The sequence below is a fragment of the Myotis myotis genome, unplaced genomic scaffold, assembly GCF_014108235.1.
Source record: "Myotis myotis isolate mMyoMyo1 unplaced genomic scaffold, mMyoMyo1.p scaffold_m19_p_8, whole genome shotgun sequence".
NCBI classification, from domain to species: domain Eukaryota; kingdom Metazoa; phylum Chordata; class Mammalia; order Chiroptera; family Vespertilionidae; genus Myotis; species Myotis myotis.
Genome location: NW_023416390.1, coordinates 48,639,798 through 48,659,264, shown reverse-complemented (window position 1 = coordinate 48,659,264; position 19,467 = coordinate 48,639,798). Strand labels below are relative to the sequence as shown.

Here is a 19,467-nt window from a genome sequence, read left to right as displayed (position 1 = left end):
TTAAATTGATAGATGTTTCCTATGAATAACCATACTTTTATTTTGGTAGCAGAACGCACTTAACATTTTTTTTAAAAAAAAGAATGAACATATTATTGCTTATATAAATCTCGGATTCGGTTGGGTAGCCGCACTGTGTCATGAACAAACTTGTGCTACTTTCACTGAATCAGTTTTAGTCACTAAACTGGATTTTGCCTGCCCCGGCTCTCCCGGTCTTATTGAAACGGGACCGGGATAGCAGCACACTTCTTTTTCTCAACTGAAAACCACCCCTTACGCTTCTCCTTTAGCCCCGTCATCAGGAAAGGCTGAATTTCTTAGATCACAGAGTAAAGACCAGTTCTCACTTCCACCCCGCCTCTCTTCCCCTGCGCCCAACTCACCTTGGTGTTGTTTCTTCAGCTTTTGCTCTGTTCTTTTGTTTGCTGTTTCTGTTTGTCTAACACCGCTATTGAGGGTGTTAAATTTGTTACTGGAAATGGCAACAGACAAAGCTTCACGGGAACAATAAGTATATTTTGTTTACGAAAGGGACATTTTTCAAAGGGCAGTATTGTTGCTTAAGAACTAAGTGAGCTGTCCACATGCAGAGATTGAGTGTACAAGGGAACAGATTTAAAGACCTATTTTTAAATGATTGGAATCCAGCACAGATACCTCATTGATCCTGTCTAGCACTGAGACTTGCTATGAAAAAGTGGGTGTGTCTGCAGGTTTAAAGTTGCTTCTAGAGCAAATGTTTACTTACAGAAAATAGGAATTTATATTTAACCTTGCTATCTCTCTCTCAAAAAAAAAAAGCCTCTCAGGAACCACAGATTGCTCTGTATTGACACATAGTAGGGGCTCCACACAGTTGCCAAATTATATCTAATTGATTCTGATTGATAAATCCTGGCTGGGATCACTTTTAGCTAGCGAATGCATTTGAAAGAGATGTGGAGTCTTATGTTTTGGACAACAAAAGCACAAAAGCATGCCAGCCGATGACCTGTTTGCAGAAAGCTGATTCCAGGCTGTTCATTAGGTCGGAGGAAAAGAAAATTAGAGAATGGAGACAGCTTTCTACTTAGACTTTCTCTGCCTTAAAAAAATAAAAGTAATGCAATAATTGAAAACTGGACGTTCATATTTCCTCTTCCTGAACATTTTTCTCTTCCTTTGCACAATCCTGTGACTTAAGAGTTTACACAAAGGGATCAGCTTCTTTCAAGTGTCAGCCCCAGCAAATGTCCTCATATTGATATGGAGAGAGTTGGTCATTGATCAATGGTCATTCAGGCCATTGATTCAAGTATAAGGGATTTCATGGCTTGTATGGAAAGTGAAAGTTTATGATTAATGTTCAGAGTAATACTTCAGTATGGCCCACATACCACAAGATGCTACTGACTTTTGGAAGGGTGTCTATTTTGTTTCTTGTTAAAGCTGTGACAATTCTGCCTTTAACCATTCAGACCACCTCAGTTCTCTAAAAAAATCCGCGTGTATAGTTGTATCCAGAATTACGAGTTCGGCACGTTTCTCCTCTTCTCAAACCTGAGCAACACATTCTGGCATTTACCCTGTGCCCTTCATCTCAGTATCCATCAAGGGCCAGAATCAACATAACTGAACCAGGCGATATTATCACTGGTATGACTCACTTTTAGTGCCCTTCTAATATGTTGTGCATGCATTTTTCCCCTTTGCCATATTCTGTAATGTATAACATGATTTAAAGGAGCCTGTTGTGTATCCCCTTGCGAAATGAAATGCTTTTATAATAGAAATAATTCCCTCGGGTATTCTATTTGTTTTTCTTCTATTGTCATTGATTTCAAAGCTGAGAACATACCTATGAAATACCTGATTATCTAAGATCCTTATTTCCATTAAATGGGGTCTGTGATGTCCTTGTTGCAGCTAAAATTGTGAATTTGAATACCTTCTCCTCAGTTTTGTGTATTTCTCTCTGTGAAGAATTGACTGAATGGGACTTGTGCCCAGCTGAACAGTTCTGTCTTTTCCTATCCACTCTCACTGTTGGGGTGATGACAGGGGAGGCATTGGTGGCCAGAACAATGTCATATTATAGTACCTTATGGGCAATAATATGGATGCCCAACATGGTTGGTTAAAAACGGAGCAGCTTCAGTTCAGTGACTTTCGGCCGAGTCTGTGAATAGCCCAAAGCTTGGTGGTTTTAAGTATAGCCTTTATACTATACTTAGCTCTGGGTAGGGATGGGAAGGGCCACTATAGATATGTCTTGATTGACAGTAAAATATCTGATGTGAAAAGAAAACTGAATGCTTTCTCCTAGAATAAAATAGGCAGTGTATACTATTGTATTATGTTGTTAGCTTGATGACAGGGAGCAAAATCTTATTTAATAATGTGGCATCATCTATTTGATGAATTTTTTTGATTCAGTGCTTGTTTAGGCTTAGTAATCCATTCTCTGGAATTACTGTATACTAAATGCTTCTTACAAATTTTTTTTATATGTGTGTTGCTATGGCATTCATAAATGTGGGATTACACTTCTGCTGAACTTCTGCTGGGGAATAAAAAATTATTTGAGCTATTGTTATGAAAGCTAATGTTGATGCATTTTCTTCCTTGCGGGTTTAGGAGAGAGATGCAGAAAGTATCAATTGAGAATCAGAACATTCAAGTTCTAGTCAAACTTACCTCAAACTAGTGCAGGCACCTGATTTCTCTCTGTCTTATTTTCTCATCTGTGAAGCGAAGCAGCTGGCGTTGGTAAGGCAAGGTTGCTTTTGGCCTCCCAATTATCTGATTTCTGTGGCTTACTAATTGTTTTCTCATCAAACTTTGAAGCAGGCTAAACGTCATTTTTTTTTCCTATAGGTAGATATAAGTCATCTAAGAATACAGAGATTTTTTCATACAAATATTCTAGCCAATGGTTTTGCTTCTTGTATTTTTCAGTTATGATTGAGTTGAAAGAATCATTTGGGCTATTATCATTTGTGTTCCCAAAAGTATTTCAGAATAACTAACAAAGAAGATTCTACAGAAAAAGCAATTGCTCTTTCCTCGTATCTCTTATAGACGGACCCAGCATACACCCAGCACTCCATATGGTGGCTGGAGAAGCAATGAGAAGCCCATTCCTGCCACCTTGGCTCTCAGAGTGGCAAGCTCTGTGAGAACTGTCATTCTTGAGGAGGCCCACCGGTGTTGCTTTGGCTCATTCAAACAGTAAACAGCAGTGTCTTAGCTGTGTCAGAGGGACTGCCTGGCCAGCGGGCTCTTCTTATGGGTATGCTTAATATATTTGCCTCGCCATCAGCCTTGACTGAAGTCCTGGAGGAGAGGAGACAAAGAGAGAGAAGAGTGAGAATGTATTCCTGATGGTTAGAAGGGAGAGGACAGATAGGAGTGAATGCCTGCCAGGAAAAGTGGGGGGTCAGGTGAGTTTCATTACTGAAGTTTCTATAAATACCTTGTAATGAAGAGACTGACAATCATCAGATATCTTTTAAAAGACTATGCAATGGACTGAAAGTTTATTTTTCCTCAAAATCCATCAGTTGCAATCCTAGGGTATTAGGTGAGGGTGTTAGGAGGTGAGGGTATTAGGAGGTGAGGACTTTGAGATGATTAAGTAATGAGGGTGGAACCTTCCTGAATGGGATTAGTGCCCTTGTATTAAAAAAAGAAAAAAGGCCCCAGAAAGCTTCCTCGGCCATTTCACCGAGGTGAGGGTATTAGGAGGTGAGGACTTTGAGATGAGGGTATTAGGAGGTGAGGGTATTAGGAGGTGAGGACTTTGAGATGATTAAGTAATGAGGCTGGAACCTTCCTGAATGGGATTAGTGCCCTTGTATTAAAAAAAGAAAAAAGGCCCCAGAAAGCTTCCTCGGCCATTTCACCACAGAAGGACACAGTGAAAAGATTTTTTGTGAACCAGATACGAGATCTGCTGGTGCCTTAATCTTGGACTTACCCGTCTCCAGAACTGTGAGAAATAAATTGCTGTTATTTATAAGCTATTAAGCCTGTGGTATTTTGTTATAGCAGTTTGAATGGACTAACACAGTATTTGAGAATAATTTGTATATAAATTCAGTTTTTCTCATGCAGTGAGTTCTGGATATTTAACTCTATAAATATACCTTTTCACGTGTTAAATGATGGCATGATTCAGATTAAAGCGTGGATACCTGCTTAGCCAGGCTGGGGAAAGAGGAAAGAGGTGGGGTTAGACACATAGGTTACCTCCTACTATAATTTCTGACATGGAAAACTGAATTACAATGGATGTTTTGTTGGAAAACAAACTAAAATAAAAAGGGTAGTATTTTTTTTTCTAGAACTTTAGCACAGCTTTCTCATCTTGCAAAAGAAAAGGTTTGCCTTTTCAGGGTGCAAAAATTGAGCTGTTTATAATAGGTTGATTTATGGATAAAAGGTATAATGTTACTCTTAATGGGAAGTGTCTTAGAATGGTGGGGAGGGCAGGTGAGATAACTTTAAAAGACCACAAATGATTTAATGTCATCAAGGAGTGATGAAATGAACACCCTGAGTTCACTTGTGACTCTTCTGTTGGAAGTATCTGACTTCCCACTGGACAGGGTTAGATTTTTTACTTCTGGATTCCAGTTTATAAGATATTTCAGAAGTGGTTTCTTTTTTGTGATGGGAAAGGGCAGGTGGCAGTAGAAAGAAAATGGAGTCCCAGGTGAGCTTCCATCATCACAACAGTGCGTAGCTTCGGAAGGGATCACTGCATCTGCCTCAGGCTTTCTTCACCTGTTTTACTACCTGGTAATACTTTGTTGGTGAGCACTACGACCTAGGTTCGTGTTGCTCATGTTATTCCGTGTGCACTAACAGTGCACGACCACTTCTTCTCTCATTACCAGATTTTCTAAAGCCATGGGTCATCTATTTCTTACAAAGCCATAATTCTCAAAATTGTATTGTTTTCCCCCTAACATGAGTTTATTACTTTCTGTGGGTTACTTTGTTGAGCAAGCTCTGTGAGGTAGATGTGAAATTTCCCAATATTTTACAGAAGACACTGAGGATTGAGAGTTTAGGAAATGGAACTAATGTTACACAGCTTAAAATAGTGAGGTAGGCATTTGGAAGTAGGCTTCTTGAGCCCCTAATAATTTTGGTGATCTCATATTTTAAAGCCAATATCATGAGATCATACTGTATATATAAATGATCTCATACTGTGTGTGTGTGTATATATTTATATATATAGTTTTATATGCAGCTTTTTGCCATTTAATGACATAACCTGAACATTTTCCATGTAATAATTTATTAACAAATATTTTCAATAACTGTACATTATTCTACACTATGGATATACCATAGTTCATTTAACCAGTCCCTGTATTGTTGTTGGGCATTTAGGTTGTTTCCAGTTTGTGTATATAAATCTTTCAATTCCTGATGATTTCCTAAGTAATGTCCCCTAGAAATGGCATTTTCAAGCCCAAAAGGATAAGATTTTAGTGTTCTTGATGTAAGTTTCCAAATTGGTGTCCAGAAAGATTACTCTTAGTATTTTTTTGTATATGTCTCCTTGGGAGAAAAAAGAAAAAAAAAACACACAAATGAAACTACATCGAACTAAAAGTTTTTGCACAATGAAGGAATCCATCAGCAACAACAAAAAAAGACAAGCTACTGAATGGGAGAACATATTCACCAATGATAAGTCTAATAAGGATTTAATATTAAAACTTTAGAAAGAGCTCATACAACTCAACAACAAAAAACCCCCAAACAATCCTATTAAAAAATGAGTAGAGGACCTGAATAGACATTTCTCCAAAGAGGACATACAGATGGCCAATAGACATATGAAAAGATGCTCAATGCCACAGAAATGCAAATTAAAACCACAATGAGATATCACCTCACACCAGTAAGAATGGCTGTCATTAACAAACCACAAGTGTTGGTGAGGATGTGGAGAAAAGGGAACCCTTGTGCACTGTTGGTAGGATTGCAAATTGTTGTAACCCCTATAGAAAACAGTATGGAGGATCCTCAAAAAATTAAAAATAGAATTACTGTGATTCAATAATTCTACTTGCAGTATATGCCCCAAATAATTGGAAACATTATCGCAAATAGACACAGTTGAGCCTTGTACAACATGGATTTGAACTATGTGGATCCAGTTATACTGTATGCAGACTTTGCCTTAGTAAATACCTGCACTGTTTTCAGTCCACAGTTGGAAATTTGAGGATGCAGAGGAGTGCAGTTATGCATTGATCTCCACCATCCTACATAATAAAGAGGTGATATGCAAATTAACCCTCATGCTCTCACAAGATGGTTGCCTACAATCAGGCCGGCAGGGGGGTTAGTGAGGGACGACCAAACGACTGAACAGCAGGCTGCGTGGGGCGATCAGGCTGGCAGGGGAGTTAGTGAGGGACGGCCAAACGACTGAACAGCAGGCTGCGTGGGGCGATCAGGCTGGCAGGGGAGTTAGTGAGGGACGGCCAAACGACTGAACAGCAGGCTGCGTGGGGTGACCAGGCCGGTGGGGGGGGCGTGAGGGGCAACCAAGCTGGCAGGGGGGGGGAGTTGGGGGCGACCAGGCCAGCAGGGAGGGGGCAGTTGGGGGCAACCTGGCTGGCAAGCAGGTGAGTGATAAGGACCAGCGGTCTAGGATTGTGAGAGGGATGTCTAACTGCCGGTTTAGGCCCGATTCCCCAGGATCGGATCTAAACTGGCAGTCGGACATCCCCCAAGGGGTCCCAGATTGGAGAGGGTGCAGGCTGGGCTGAGGGGACCCCTTCCCTCCCATGCACGAATTTTGTGCACTGGGCCTCTAGTTTTCTATAAGGGACTTGAGCATCCATGGATTCTTGAATCCACCGTGGGTCTTGAAACCAATCCACCACGGATACCTAGAGACAACTGTGGAATAAATTTTTGGAAAGTTAAATGTTATCTGAAGATTTTTGACTGGGGGAGCTGAGGAGGGCCAGGGCCCCTAACTCCCCCTTGATCAAGTGCATTTGTACACTTACATTCATAGCAGTATTTCACAATAGCCAAAAGGTGGAAGCAACCCGTGTCCCACAGATGAATGGACAAACAAAATGTGGTCTACACATACAACAGGATAGTATTCAGCCTTAAAAAGGAAAAAACAAAACAAAACCCCTCTCTAACATATTATAACATGCATGAACCTTGAAGACATTATGCTAAGTAAAATAAGCCAGTCACAAAAAGACAAACACTGTGTGATGGTACTTATATGAGGTACCTAGAATAGTCAATTCATAGAGACAAAGTAGAATGGTTGTTGCCAGGGACTGGAGAAAGAAAGAAATGGGGAGTTGCTTCATGGGTGTAGATTTGTGAGGTGCAAGAGTTGTAGAGATAAAGGGTGGTGATAGCTGCCCAGTGTGAGTGTACTTAGCGTCCCTGAGCAGTACAGTTAAAAATGGTTAAGTTGGTAAATTGTATGCTATGTATATTTTACCACAACTAAAAATGATAATAATAAAAAAAAAAGAAAGAAGATTTTCCAAGTAAAGACAAAGTTACTTACTAGAAATAAGTGGTTTCATGTTTTGGGTTTGACGGTTTTCTCACTAAGAACACACATTCCAGCCTCTTGATTCCACCAAGCACTGGTTTGTTTTTTTTGTTTTTTTAGATGGATAATGCCCTTGGGATCTAGGAGAGCCCCTTTTCTTTCCAGAATCATCTGGCATAGGTGGGTGGAAGGTGAGGGGTGATGGAAGGAAGGTAGAAGTCCCGAGAGCACTGCAGCTCCCTGGGCCTTTTTGGCAGGCACGTTGACTCAACACTGTCCTTCCGTCATTTGTTAATATGAAAATTTAATAATAGTCGATTAGCATGTATAGCAAAGGAGAGCCATGTGTCTCTGGAAAAACACACTGTACAGTTTCAGAGACTCCCTAGGATTAAAGTAAAGGCACCCTAGTGCATTCCCAGTCCACTCAAAGCAAACCAGGCTGATGGGATCAGGTTCTAGTGTGGCCTCGGGCACAGAGCCTATGGAAGCTTGCTCTGGAACAGTGGTTCTCAACCTTCCTAATGCTGTGACCCTTTAATACAGTTCCTCATGTTATGGTGACCCCCAATTTCATTGTTACAAATTGAACATAAAGCATAGTGATTAATCACAAAAACAATATGTAATTATATATGTGTTTTCCGATGGTCTTAGGCGACCCCTGTGAAAGGGTCATTCGACCCCCAAAGGGGTCGCGACCCACAGGTTGAGAACCGCTGCGGAAGGCCAGATCCCACCCTCCTCCTGTCTTTCAGTTTAATTTCACACCCACTTTATACACAAGTGATTTAAACACTTGAAAATTTGAATGTGATTTTACTAAATGCTGCTTACTATAAGGCAATTGATTGCAAGCATTGGCATGTACCTATTATTGAAAAATAGTTTTTCAGTTTTATACTAATGTTTGCTCATTGTACTAAACTCTGCTTTCCGTAATTCATCTGTGATAATGTTTGGGCTAGTTTCTTTCTTCCTCCCTCCCTCCCTCCCTCCCTCTCTTTCTTCCTCCCTCCCTCCCTCCCTCCCTCCCTCCCTCCCTCCCTCCCTCCCTCCCTCCCTCTCTTTCTTCCTCCCTCCCTCCCTCTCTCTCTTTCTCTCTTTTTTTGAGGAGCACTTTCTTTTCGTCACTACTAGCCTTCCAAATGGACTTCTCTCATACCCCTCCTGCTTCCTGTTCCTACTTTTGCTTTTATTGCCTCAGAATTGGTTTGTGGGGTTGTTTTGGCAGGAGCTGGGGTGGAGATAACACAAATGGCGTTTCATTGCAGGGAGGCCGTGTTGCTTTACTGGGTAACCCCTTTCACACAGTGCCCTAGGAATTTGTGACTTGCCAGTGTCTACATAAATGTCACATCTTATCTCTGAGGTTTTCAGGTTACAAAGCTGCTGTTGCTGTCCTGAAGCTGTGATTGTGTTTGTCTCTTTCCTTTCTTTCTCTCTTTGTCCCCCTACCCTGTCTCTTTCTCTCTTTGCCCCTTCCCATCTTTTCTCCTTCTCTCCCTTCCTTCCTTCTTATTATCATTGGTGCAGATCCTTTAAAAACACAGGGGCATTTTGGGAGCAGAGCAGCAGCACGGAGTTAAGAGTTGGGAAGGGGATAGAGAAAACCATCTAAAATTTTGTCCAGGGACACAGTCTGGCAGGTATCAGGGGAAAGGCTGCCAGCTAGTCTAAGTGGCTCTGTAGATCTTGTCTTAATAGATCACCATTTCAAAGCAGAATAAAGTGACTTGGTGTTTTAAGCAGAGTGGCAGTTTTGGACACAATAGCTTGAGTGGAGGAAAATTGAGAACCAAGTAATCAGTCACTTAGGCATTATGGAGATTAAGAGAATATCAGGGCTTTGTGCGTCAGTGGGTGAGTGTATCTTTGAGTGTGGGGGTAGATTGCAGGGTGACTGCATTTAAATTGTGTTACTGTTTTCTACATTTATTGGAATTAATTAGAAATGTATATTCCTAACGAGTTAAAAGGAAAGTGGATGGAATATCAGAAAGACTATGGGACTTGGGTTTAAATCCAAAATAGTGTCCTTTATCAACTATGCAATAGTACATAGCATACTCTCTGAAATTTGGTCTCCTCGCTTATAAAATGGGGAATATGCCTACTTTGTGATATTGGAGGATTATCTGCAAAAAAATAATGTATTTAAAGGGGACTCTGTAAAACTGGTTCCTAAAAACACACATTGTGTAAAAATAATTGGCACCATAGAACACGATTTAGCACCTGCTTGAGAACCAATGTTCTGTGTGGTGATTGAATGTGTTGGGTGTGTGTGGGGGTAGAGGGGTGGGGAGAGGGTGCAGCTTGTGGAGGCAGTAGAACCTGTTTATATATTTGATCCTGGAACTAGAGGATTTGCTTCTTCTGTTGAAGAGAAAATATTTAGAGTTTTAGACAGGCACCGAAGCCCCAATCTCTTCAGCACTGTGCCTATTTAGGGAGGGAAATGTTGCTTAGCCTTTTCTTAACTGTTAGTAGTGATGTGGATTGTAGGCCAGAGACTTGCTTCTATTTTGTGGCAGAAAACTATTCCCAAAGGTGGGATTTTAGACAAGCGATGGGCAGCTGTGTACCACGTAGAGCCTGAAGCTCTCTCTGGGTGAGAAGACGGCTCAGGAAGAGGGCTTTTCCCTGGGCGAGTTTTCTCCGTAAGCCCCCTTTCAGTGGCGAAGTACCTCATGCAGATATCCCCGTCTGTCCCACTGCCCATCTGGCCCTGATGGTCCTGTGTTATTGCATGTAGTCTCAAGGGAAAACTGACTGGGTGAGTGTTCAACCACCAGGAATGGCAAACGTCAGATTTGCCATTTATATTGACCCAAGACCTGGGCTGAATTTGGCCATGCCACTCAACTAGCTGCAGATCTAGGAGCAAATTACCCAATTGCTCCCTGCCCAGGTTCCATCTGGCACTTACAGAACTATTGTGAGGATTAAATGAAATGCCCCTTGCATTGTGTTTAGGGCAGTGCTTAGGGCATGGAAGCAGTCATTACTTGCTCTTTAGGTTTATTAAAGGCACACACACAAATGCTTTCTGAGTGTTTATTGGAACCCCGATTTCCAGGAGTGAGACTTTATACCATTAGATTTCCGAGACCTTTCACTGGCTTTTCCTTTCTGTCATGAACATATATGATGGACCCCACTCCTGCTTTCACCTCTTGGGGTTTGTCAGTAACCATTGAGTTTTACTTTCCCTATTGCCTTTCTCCTCTCCTTCTCCTCTCTCTCTCTCCCCCTATCCCTCTTCCACCCACCCTTTCCTTCTCTTCCCCTTTCTCGTACCCCCTCCCCCCCCAAGGAAAATTCTGATTCTTCCAATTGAGTCAGCATTAAATAACCCTAGCTTAGTGAAGAACTGGACCTTAATCTACAGCCCCCAAATTTGAACTCCCATTGGTGTGAATATGGCTGACCTAACCAAACTAGTTTAGAAGGGATCAGACCTGGCTTCCCACTAGGAGCACTTTTCCAGTTCTGCCCAGCTTCAGTATAATTTGTAAGTAGTTTGCCATGTAAATAATTTAATGAGCCTGTTAAATTTTTTAGGCATTGGTAGAAGACATCTGAAGATGATCAAATGTGACATTTGTGGTGGGTTGTCTTTTAAAGGAGGAAGTAAGGCAAAGATGAAACCACATGCTGTTGAATGACAAATTACCCAAAACTGCCTCTACTTAATTTAGTAATAGTTTAACAGTTTCAGACTTTCTACTTAGGAAGTTGAACACTCATTCATTTAAAAATATATGAGTCCATCATGTGTCAGACACCTGTGGTGAGCCCGGGTAAGGCTCATGCAGTAAGGGAGGATTACCTGTAGATTAAAAAAAAAATAAAATTGACTAAAAGTTGGCTTACTTTTTATTAGCATCACATGAAACCAATTCTAAACATAGAATTGTTGCCCTAGAATTGCAGCTAGGGCCTAGCTGGGGCTCAGCTGGTTAGAGCATTGTTCCGAGACACCAAGGTTGCAGGTTTGCTCCCCGCTCAGGGCACATACAAGATCAACCAGTGAATGCATAAATAAGTGGTAGAGCAAATTGATGTGTGTTCTCTCTCTCTCTCTCTCTCTCTCTCTCTCTCTCTCTCTCTCTCTCTCTCTCTCTCTCTCCTTCCTTTAAAATCCATATAAAAAAGTAAATATGGAATTGATAGAGTGAAAAAATATCCCTCCTCCCCCAGCCAGTGTGTCTCAGCTAGCCAGTGTGGCTCAGTGGTTGAGTGTCGACCTATGCACCAAGAGGTCCCCGGTTCGATTCCTGGTCAGGGCACATGCCAGGGTTGCGGGCTCAGTCCCTGGTAAGGGGTGTGCAGGAGGCAGCCAATCGACGTTCTCTCTAATTGATGTTTCTATCTCTCCCATTCCCTTCCTCTTTATCTAACAACAACAACAACAACAACAAAAAGTCCTATCTGGTTTGGCTCAGTGGATAGAGTGTCGGTTTGGGTCCCAGTTTCAATTCCAGCCAAGGGCACATGCCTGGATTGCAGGCTTGATCCCCCAGTAGGGGGCATGCAGGAGGCAGCCGATCAATGGTTCTCATTTCTATCTCTCCCTCTTCCTTCCTCTCTGAAATCAATAAAAAATACATTTTAAAAAATCAATAAAAAATATATGCCCTAGATAAATAAATATTTTTTATTTTAGAAAATATATAAATAAATGAAAATGTAAATATGTTTTTATTAAAAAAAAAAAATACCCCTCCTCACCAGGGCACACTACTTCTACCACCCCTTTCTCCCCACCCCTTGGAACACCACACTACCAGATGCTGATTTAGGGCACAAGTGTTCTGAAATACTGGCAAAGCTAAACATGTCCACCTCCCATTTTACATATCAGGACACAGAAACCTATAGAGATGAACCGACTTCCCCTGTGCCAGTCACCCAGGTCCTGGCAGAGCCCCGCTGCTGGGCACCCCCATGGTGCTACTGTAGAGTGACCAGCTGCTCCTGGTTTGTCTGGAACTGTCCTAGAAACACTTCAGAACAACTACAGCAGCAGGTCACCCCACCGGATGGTTAAACCCATGCTGGTCTGGTCCCCAGCCAGGGCTGTTTTCACAAAGAGAGTGGCCCCTCTGCTTCTCCCTGAGGTAAGTGAGGGAGGAGCTTCCCTGGTGATGGAGCTGCGGCTCCTGCCCCACCGCCTGTGCACCCTGTGCCATGGCTTTTAGAAAAGGGGGTGGAAGGGCTCCCTGTGAGTGTCAGTTGGCCCTCCTGAGAGCGTAACTCATGGTGCATGTGCCCAGGGCCGCTGTCGGTGTGCCGTTCTCCTGGGCGTGCTGTCTGGCCTTGCTGACACCACACCCTGGTTGTGTTTGCCTCCCACTTTCATCCCGGGGTGTGTTAAGCACCCACACTTTATTTTTTTAAAAACGGTTATTACATTTTATTTAAAAGTTTTAGAGGAAGAGTAGAACTCACAAATGTTACCTACATCATTAAAAAAAACCCCACAAAGTTGGAGAACTTAAAAAAAAAAGAGCAAATACCAAAATATTGAGAAAGATGATACCCTTTTAGTCTCTTAAGTTGTCACAGAGAGTAGAGAAGGCTGAAGACCTGCAGAATAAGAGCTGCATTTATCAACTTGCTGAAGCATACATCGAGACAAAAGGGATGAGGGGATGTGGTGATGTGTGCACCATACTTTAGCGGCTGCGCGCAGAAGGGATGGGGGAAGAAAACAAAAATAGATGCAGTGCAGGTGGTGGCTGTTAACCAGCCGTTATTTCTACAGTGAGCTCAGGCAGTCAGGTGATTTCTGTATAGGCTCTTTTATCGTTCATGGTTCTGCTGATTTCACTGTCTGTAAAACTGACTTTTGCTCGTGTTAGGTGTCTGTGGTTCATTGGAGAGTGCTGGGCTCCTGACGAAACGCTGCAGTGAACTGTGTTTGGAGTTGAGCAGGGGAAATGTTAGGCAAGTCCAGTTTTGATCTCGCCTCTCTCAGAGGCAGGCTTTGCAGCCCTGCGTCTCGAAGCAGGCAGACCAGCTAGTCCGTGTTAGTGCCTGTGCTGTGCCCTCTGTCCCCCGTCTGCCCATACCTTGGCACAAAGTCAAGCCATGTAAGATCAGGTAGAGGGCACCTAGATAGGACCATGGCTTATCACTCCTTTTAACTGTTGGCTCCTTTTTGCTTCGTGCTCCCACGTCTTCTGTTTTCCTCATCCTCTTGCTCAGACCCGACTGTGTCTTCAGATCCATGGTAGGCTGGGCCAGCGGGATCTGTTGATTGGTCGCCCCCTTACCTTTCAGTCCCGAGCCCTGGTAACCAGCTGTTCCGTTATTCCTCCCATTTCCCGGGGCAGGAGTGAGTTTAGGACAAATCCACTTAGAAAGATGGTTCATAAGAGCTATCACCTCATACAGCTAATTTAATTTCTTAGTGTTTAAAAAATACTTTTATTGATTTCAGAGAAGAAAGGAGAGGGAGAGATAGAAATATCAGTGATGAGAGAGATTCATTGATCAGCTGCCTCCTGCACCCCTCCCCCCCCCCACTAGGGATTGAGCTCGTGACCCGGGCATGTGCCCTAACCTGGAATCGAACGGTGACCTCCTGGTTCATAGGTTGATGCTGAACCATGGAGCCATGCTGGCTGGGCTGCTTTCTTAGTGTTTAGAAAATATCTAATAAATAATATATAATACATGTTCTTTCTGTTGTCAAAAATAAGTTTACGGTTTTAGATTTCTTTTTTTCTGATTGGAAAGAAAAAATAGAATTGGTTACTAAGTGCCACAAGTGTAAAACAACGATTTATTGTTTGTCAAGCAGTTTCCCCTTGTTCAGAGTTGAAGATGAGATAAAAGTCTTCCATTCAAAGCAGAACCAAACCTGGCTACTCTTTCTCTGTATCAATCCTGATTCCATTTCCCCAGCCAATGTCTCAGTCTTTACTCAGGGGTCAAATCTAAGGAATATCAGTCCTTTCGAATTGTCTAAAGCTTTTCTGAATTGGATGCACTTAGCTGCTAGAAACACCTTAGTGCCCTGTTTTGAAAGCCATCCTACAAGTGTCAGGTAGCTGCTCTGAATGGGAACTGTTAAGGTAAAGGGTGTATGATGATCATAGTTTGGAAGTTGACACAGATTATACTTCTCTTTGCAGCTGAAACTAAACGCAACCAGTGTCTCCATTTGTGGAGAGAATAAGAGCGAGGGTAAGAGAGTGGGGGAGAGAGTGACTGCCATGTGTGTACAGCAAAATGGAGCAGAAAACCCTGACTTTGGCGGAAAATTCCATCTTTGTGGACCCTAGGTCAGCCAATACTCTAATGGGTATTTGCTGTAAACCCAGCACTCAAATGTGCAACCATCACTTGCTTACAAACATTCTTATGGAGTTAGAATAGTACTTTCTCTTTTCTAATGTAAACTTTTAGTCTGTATGTATAATATACATAAGGCCGTAACCGGTTTGGCTCAGTGGATAGAGCGTCGGCCTGCAGACTGAAGGGTCCCAGGTTCAATTCCGGTCAAGGGCATGTACCTTGGTTGCGGGCACATCCCCAGTAGGAGGTGTGCAGGAGGCAGCTGATCGATGTTTCTCTCTCATTGATGTTTCTAACTCTCTATACCCCCCCTTCCTCTCTGTAAAAAATCAATAAAATATATTAAAAAAAAAAAGAAACACACGCAAAGAACACGTCAATGTAGAGCTCATTGAATTATCACAACAAAGTGAATATAGCCATGTATTCACTAGTTAGGACCCAGCTCAAGAAACATTGCTGGTAGCCTGGAAGCTTCCTCCTTATCAGTTTTACCCATTTTTATAAATTAAGGAAAACGTATTTGAAATGTGTGGACGAAAGGCAACTTTAATTCCTAATCTATGCAGCAAAGCTGATTATCCCACTTACGGACTTTGGTTCCTTTTGGAGGAAAGCACAAGCTCTGGTACCTGCCATCACATATGGGACAGTCTCCTCGTTGTGCTATTTGTGCACATGCTTGGATAAACAACATCTGATTAGTATTTGGCTATAACATTTAATAAAGGAAAGGGGGTATGAGAAAGTGAGTGAGAGAAAGAACCATAGTCAAAAAACACCCATTTTTTCCCCCACTTTAATTAGTGAAAATGTTTTATAAAGATAGGTATTAATAAAGGGCCAAAAATACAGTGTTTTACTGTCTTTTTTTTTTTTAAACAAATTAAGGATGTTAAACAGGGGATTAAGTATGTAACTTTGTTGAAATGCTACGTATCCTGTTCCTTGAATGTAGAATGAGAAGATTTGCAGTTTGAGACGAGGGAATCAGAGCTGTCATACACTTGGAATTTGAAAAAGCCATGTATTTTGAACGCTAAGTTTTGTTTGCGATATAGAAATGCTCTATTTGTTTTGAAAATAATATTTTTAAGACTTGCTGTGCTTTATATTTTTATAATTATACTCACCTTAAAACATGTACCTTTTCATCTAATGTAATCTAATCTTTTAATTCTTCTGTAATACAAGTTTTCTCCTGTTCCACCTTTAGATATATCTTGTTCTCTTCCTCAGGAATACCAATTATACATATGTTAGAACTCTATAGTCTCCCTTTCTCACCCATGACCATCTCTATAATCATTTTGATATATTTTTTCCAAGTGATTTTATTAATTTTCCTCAAGCCTACCTGCTAGGTGTCCTGTTCACTCATATTTATTCTGTTCCTCTTCATGTAGCTTTGATCTGTTTTTTTAAAAAAACTTTCCTTTTCATTTTATTGCCATCTCTGCTTACAATTTTTTTTTCAGTTTTATAGTCAATTTTTGGAACCCTAGTATCACATCTTTAACTTTTTTTGTGGGTCTTTAACATTTTTTTGAAAAGTGATCATGTAGCCTGCAATTTGTTTGAAGCCTTCCTGTGTTCCTGTGGATGACACTTTCTCATTAGCTTTCTGCTTCTTCTGATTTTGCAATTTTTTGCATAGGTTTTGTGGGTTACTACCCATGCCTTTTAGGCCCAAAATACTGCATTACTTTCTACTTATTTCTATAAAGAGGGTACCTTAAAATAAGTCTGTTAAAATCTATTGTTTTTGGACTCTCATAGCAGAAGAGAATGGTTTTCTTTAAATATACCATGTTTCATTGGTAAAATCTTCAGTTTTCTATTACTGCCAAATGGCCATGACACTACAGTTGAGGTACAGATTTTTCAGAGCTCTTATGACAGCTATAGGGGATGAAGTATAACAACATTTTTCCAAATAAGCATGCTAGAGATAATGGGGTTTTCACACTGGTTTTAAGTGATACTGCTGAAGTTTTTACCCCAGTTTTTTTTAAAGTAGTAACACAACATACAACAAATCTCTTGGTGTAGTATTGTCTCAGCAGTTACCATTTGCTAATTTCTAATGTATTAATTTTAACTTGTGTATTTTTAAATGTTTTGATGTCTACAGGATTCATAATGCTACAAAACAACTAGTATTCGAAACAGATTGAACATTTAAAATTATGCAACCACTTCTTCCATTTTTAAGATCATTTAAAAACATTACCTAGTGTTATATGTCTTTAATCTCATCTATACTAATAAAAGGGTAATATGCTAATTAGACTGGGTGTCTTCCAGAGATCCATCTGGACATCCTTCTGGACAAAGCCATGGTGGCAGGGGCCAAGGCAGAGGCAGTTAGGGGCGATCAGGCCGGCAGGGGAGGGCAGTTAGGGGAAACCAGGCCAGCAGGGGAGGGTAGTTAGGGGTGACCAGGCCAGCAGGGGAGGGCAGTTAGGGGCAATCAGGCTGGGAGGGGAGCAGTTAGAGGAGATCAGGCCGGCAGGCAGGGGCAGTTAGGGGTAATTAGGCTGGCAGGGGAGGGCAGTTAGGGGCAATCAGGCTGGGAGGGGAGCAGTTAGGGGATATCAGGCTGGCAGGCAGAGGTGGTTAGGGGTGATCAGGCTGGCAGAGGAGGGTAGTTAGGGTTGACCACGCCGGCAGGGGAACAGTTAGGGGAAGATCAGGCTGGCAGGCAGAGGCAGTTAGGGGTAATCAGGCTGTCAGGGGAGGGCAGTTAGGGGCGATAAGGCTGGCAGGGGAGGGTAGTTAGGGGTGACCAAGCCAGCAGGGGCGGGCAGTTAGGGGCAATCAGGCTGGGAGGGGAGCAGTTAGGGGAGATCAGGTTGGCAGGCAGAGGCAGTTAGGGACAATCAGGCAGGCAGGCAGGTGAGCAGTTAGGAGCCAGCAGTCCCAGATTGCAAGAGGTATGTCCAACTGCAGGTTTAGGCTCGATCCGGCAGCCGGACATCCCCCAAGGGGTCCCGGATTGGAGAGAGTACAGGCCAAGCTGAAGGGACCCCCCCTCCCCCCCCGCACGAATTTTGTGCACAGGGCCTCTAGTCTATACTAATAAAAGAGTAATATGCTAATTAGACTGGACATCTTCTGAACGTCCTTCCGGACAAAGCCACAGCTGCTGCAAGAGCCCGTGGCGCAGCAGAGGCGGTGACGTGGGCCAGTCCAGTGCCACGGCCCCTTTCACAGAGGCAGTGGGAGAGGGGGCTGCGCGGTCCTAGTCCCAGTGCTGCCCCTTCTGCAGAGGCAACCACAGAGGCAGCAGCACGGGCCCGGTCCTGGCACCACACCTCTGCAGAGGCTTGATAGGGTGTGACCTGCTGTGCCTCAACCTCCCACAGCCCCTCTCCCAGCCGGCCTGGCCCCAGATTGCCCCCACCCACCAGTGGGCAGGGGTAGGGCCAGCACTAAGAGGGCCAAGGGCCGGCAGCCACAGTGGCCTGCAGTGTGGGTGTTTTAAAGATTCACAGTTTTCCCTTCTAGAGTGCATTTCCTGAGCTAGTCAGTTCCATAGACAGCAACCCTCCTCCTACTTCCCTAATGGCTGTGAGCTGAGCTGCTAAGTGGAGCTCAAGGTCCTATTTGGTTTGCAGATTTTCACTCAGTCCAGTGGTTTTCAACCAGTGTGCCACAAGAATCTTTAAAACATGCTACCAGCAGCAGGGTGATGGGGGCAGCGCCTTCCCCTGATCGGCCAGGTCGTGTCCCGCAGAGGGAGGCCAGAGGCAGCAGTAGCGGCGGGGTGATGGGAACAGTGCCTTTCCCTGATTGGCCTGGTTGCCTCCCACAGAAGGAGGCCAGACCGTCAGTAGGACATCCCCTGAGGGCTTCTGGACTGTGAGAGGGGGCATTCTGGGCTGAGGGACCCCCCCGAGTGCACGAATTTTTGTGCACTGGGCCTCTAGTCTCTCTATATAAAACCCTAATATGCAAATAGACTGAATGGCAGAACAACTGAACAACCAGTTGCTATTACATGGCTACTTTTCATGTATATTGTAAATATTTATGTTTTTTTAATTTGTCTTTTAACTTTAATTACGATTTTTTTTCTGGGATGAAGATTTTAATCTATATGTGGTTTAGGTAATCACAGTTTTCCCTTCCAGAGGGCATTCCCTGAGCTAGTCAGTTCCATAGACAGCAACCCTCCTCTTAGTTCCCTAATGGCTGTGAGCTGAGCTGCTAAATGGAGCTCAAAGTCCTATTTGGTTTGCAGATTTTCACTCAGTCCAGTGGTTTTCAATCAGTGTGCCACAAGAATCTTCAAAACATGCCATACTTGACTATTTAGTTAGGGCACTGACCTCTTTTCTTTTAGATTGTCAAATTAAAAAATGACAACAGCTAACACAATAGCAGTCTGGGTTGAATGAATAAAAATTGTAACTACTTTTTTTTTGTCAGATCATCAAAATATCTATATATATATAAAAGGCTAATATGCAAAGTGTCCCCTCGGGAGTTCGACCCACTTGCTATGATGTGCGCTGACCACCAGGGGGCGACGCAGAAGGAAGGAAGGCCCCGATCAGTCCTGATCACCGGCCAGGCCTAGGGACCCTACTGTGCATGAATTTTGT

General features: G+C 42.8%; 1 protein-coding gene across 3 annotated transcripts in view; it reads left to right on the top strand.

The window, feature by feature from the left end:
• CERS6 (ceramide synthase 6) overlaps positions 1-19,467 on the top strand; it is a 262,156-nt gene that overhangs the window by 1,050 nt on the left and 241,639 nt on the right. The window lies entirely within an intron of this gene.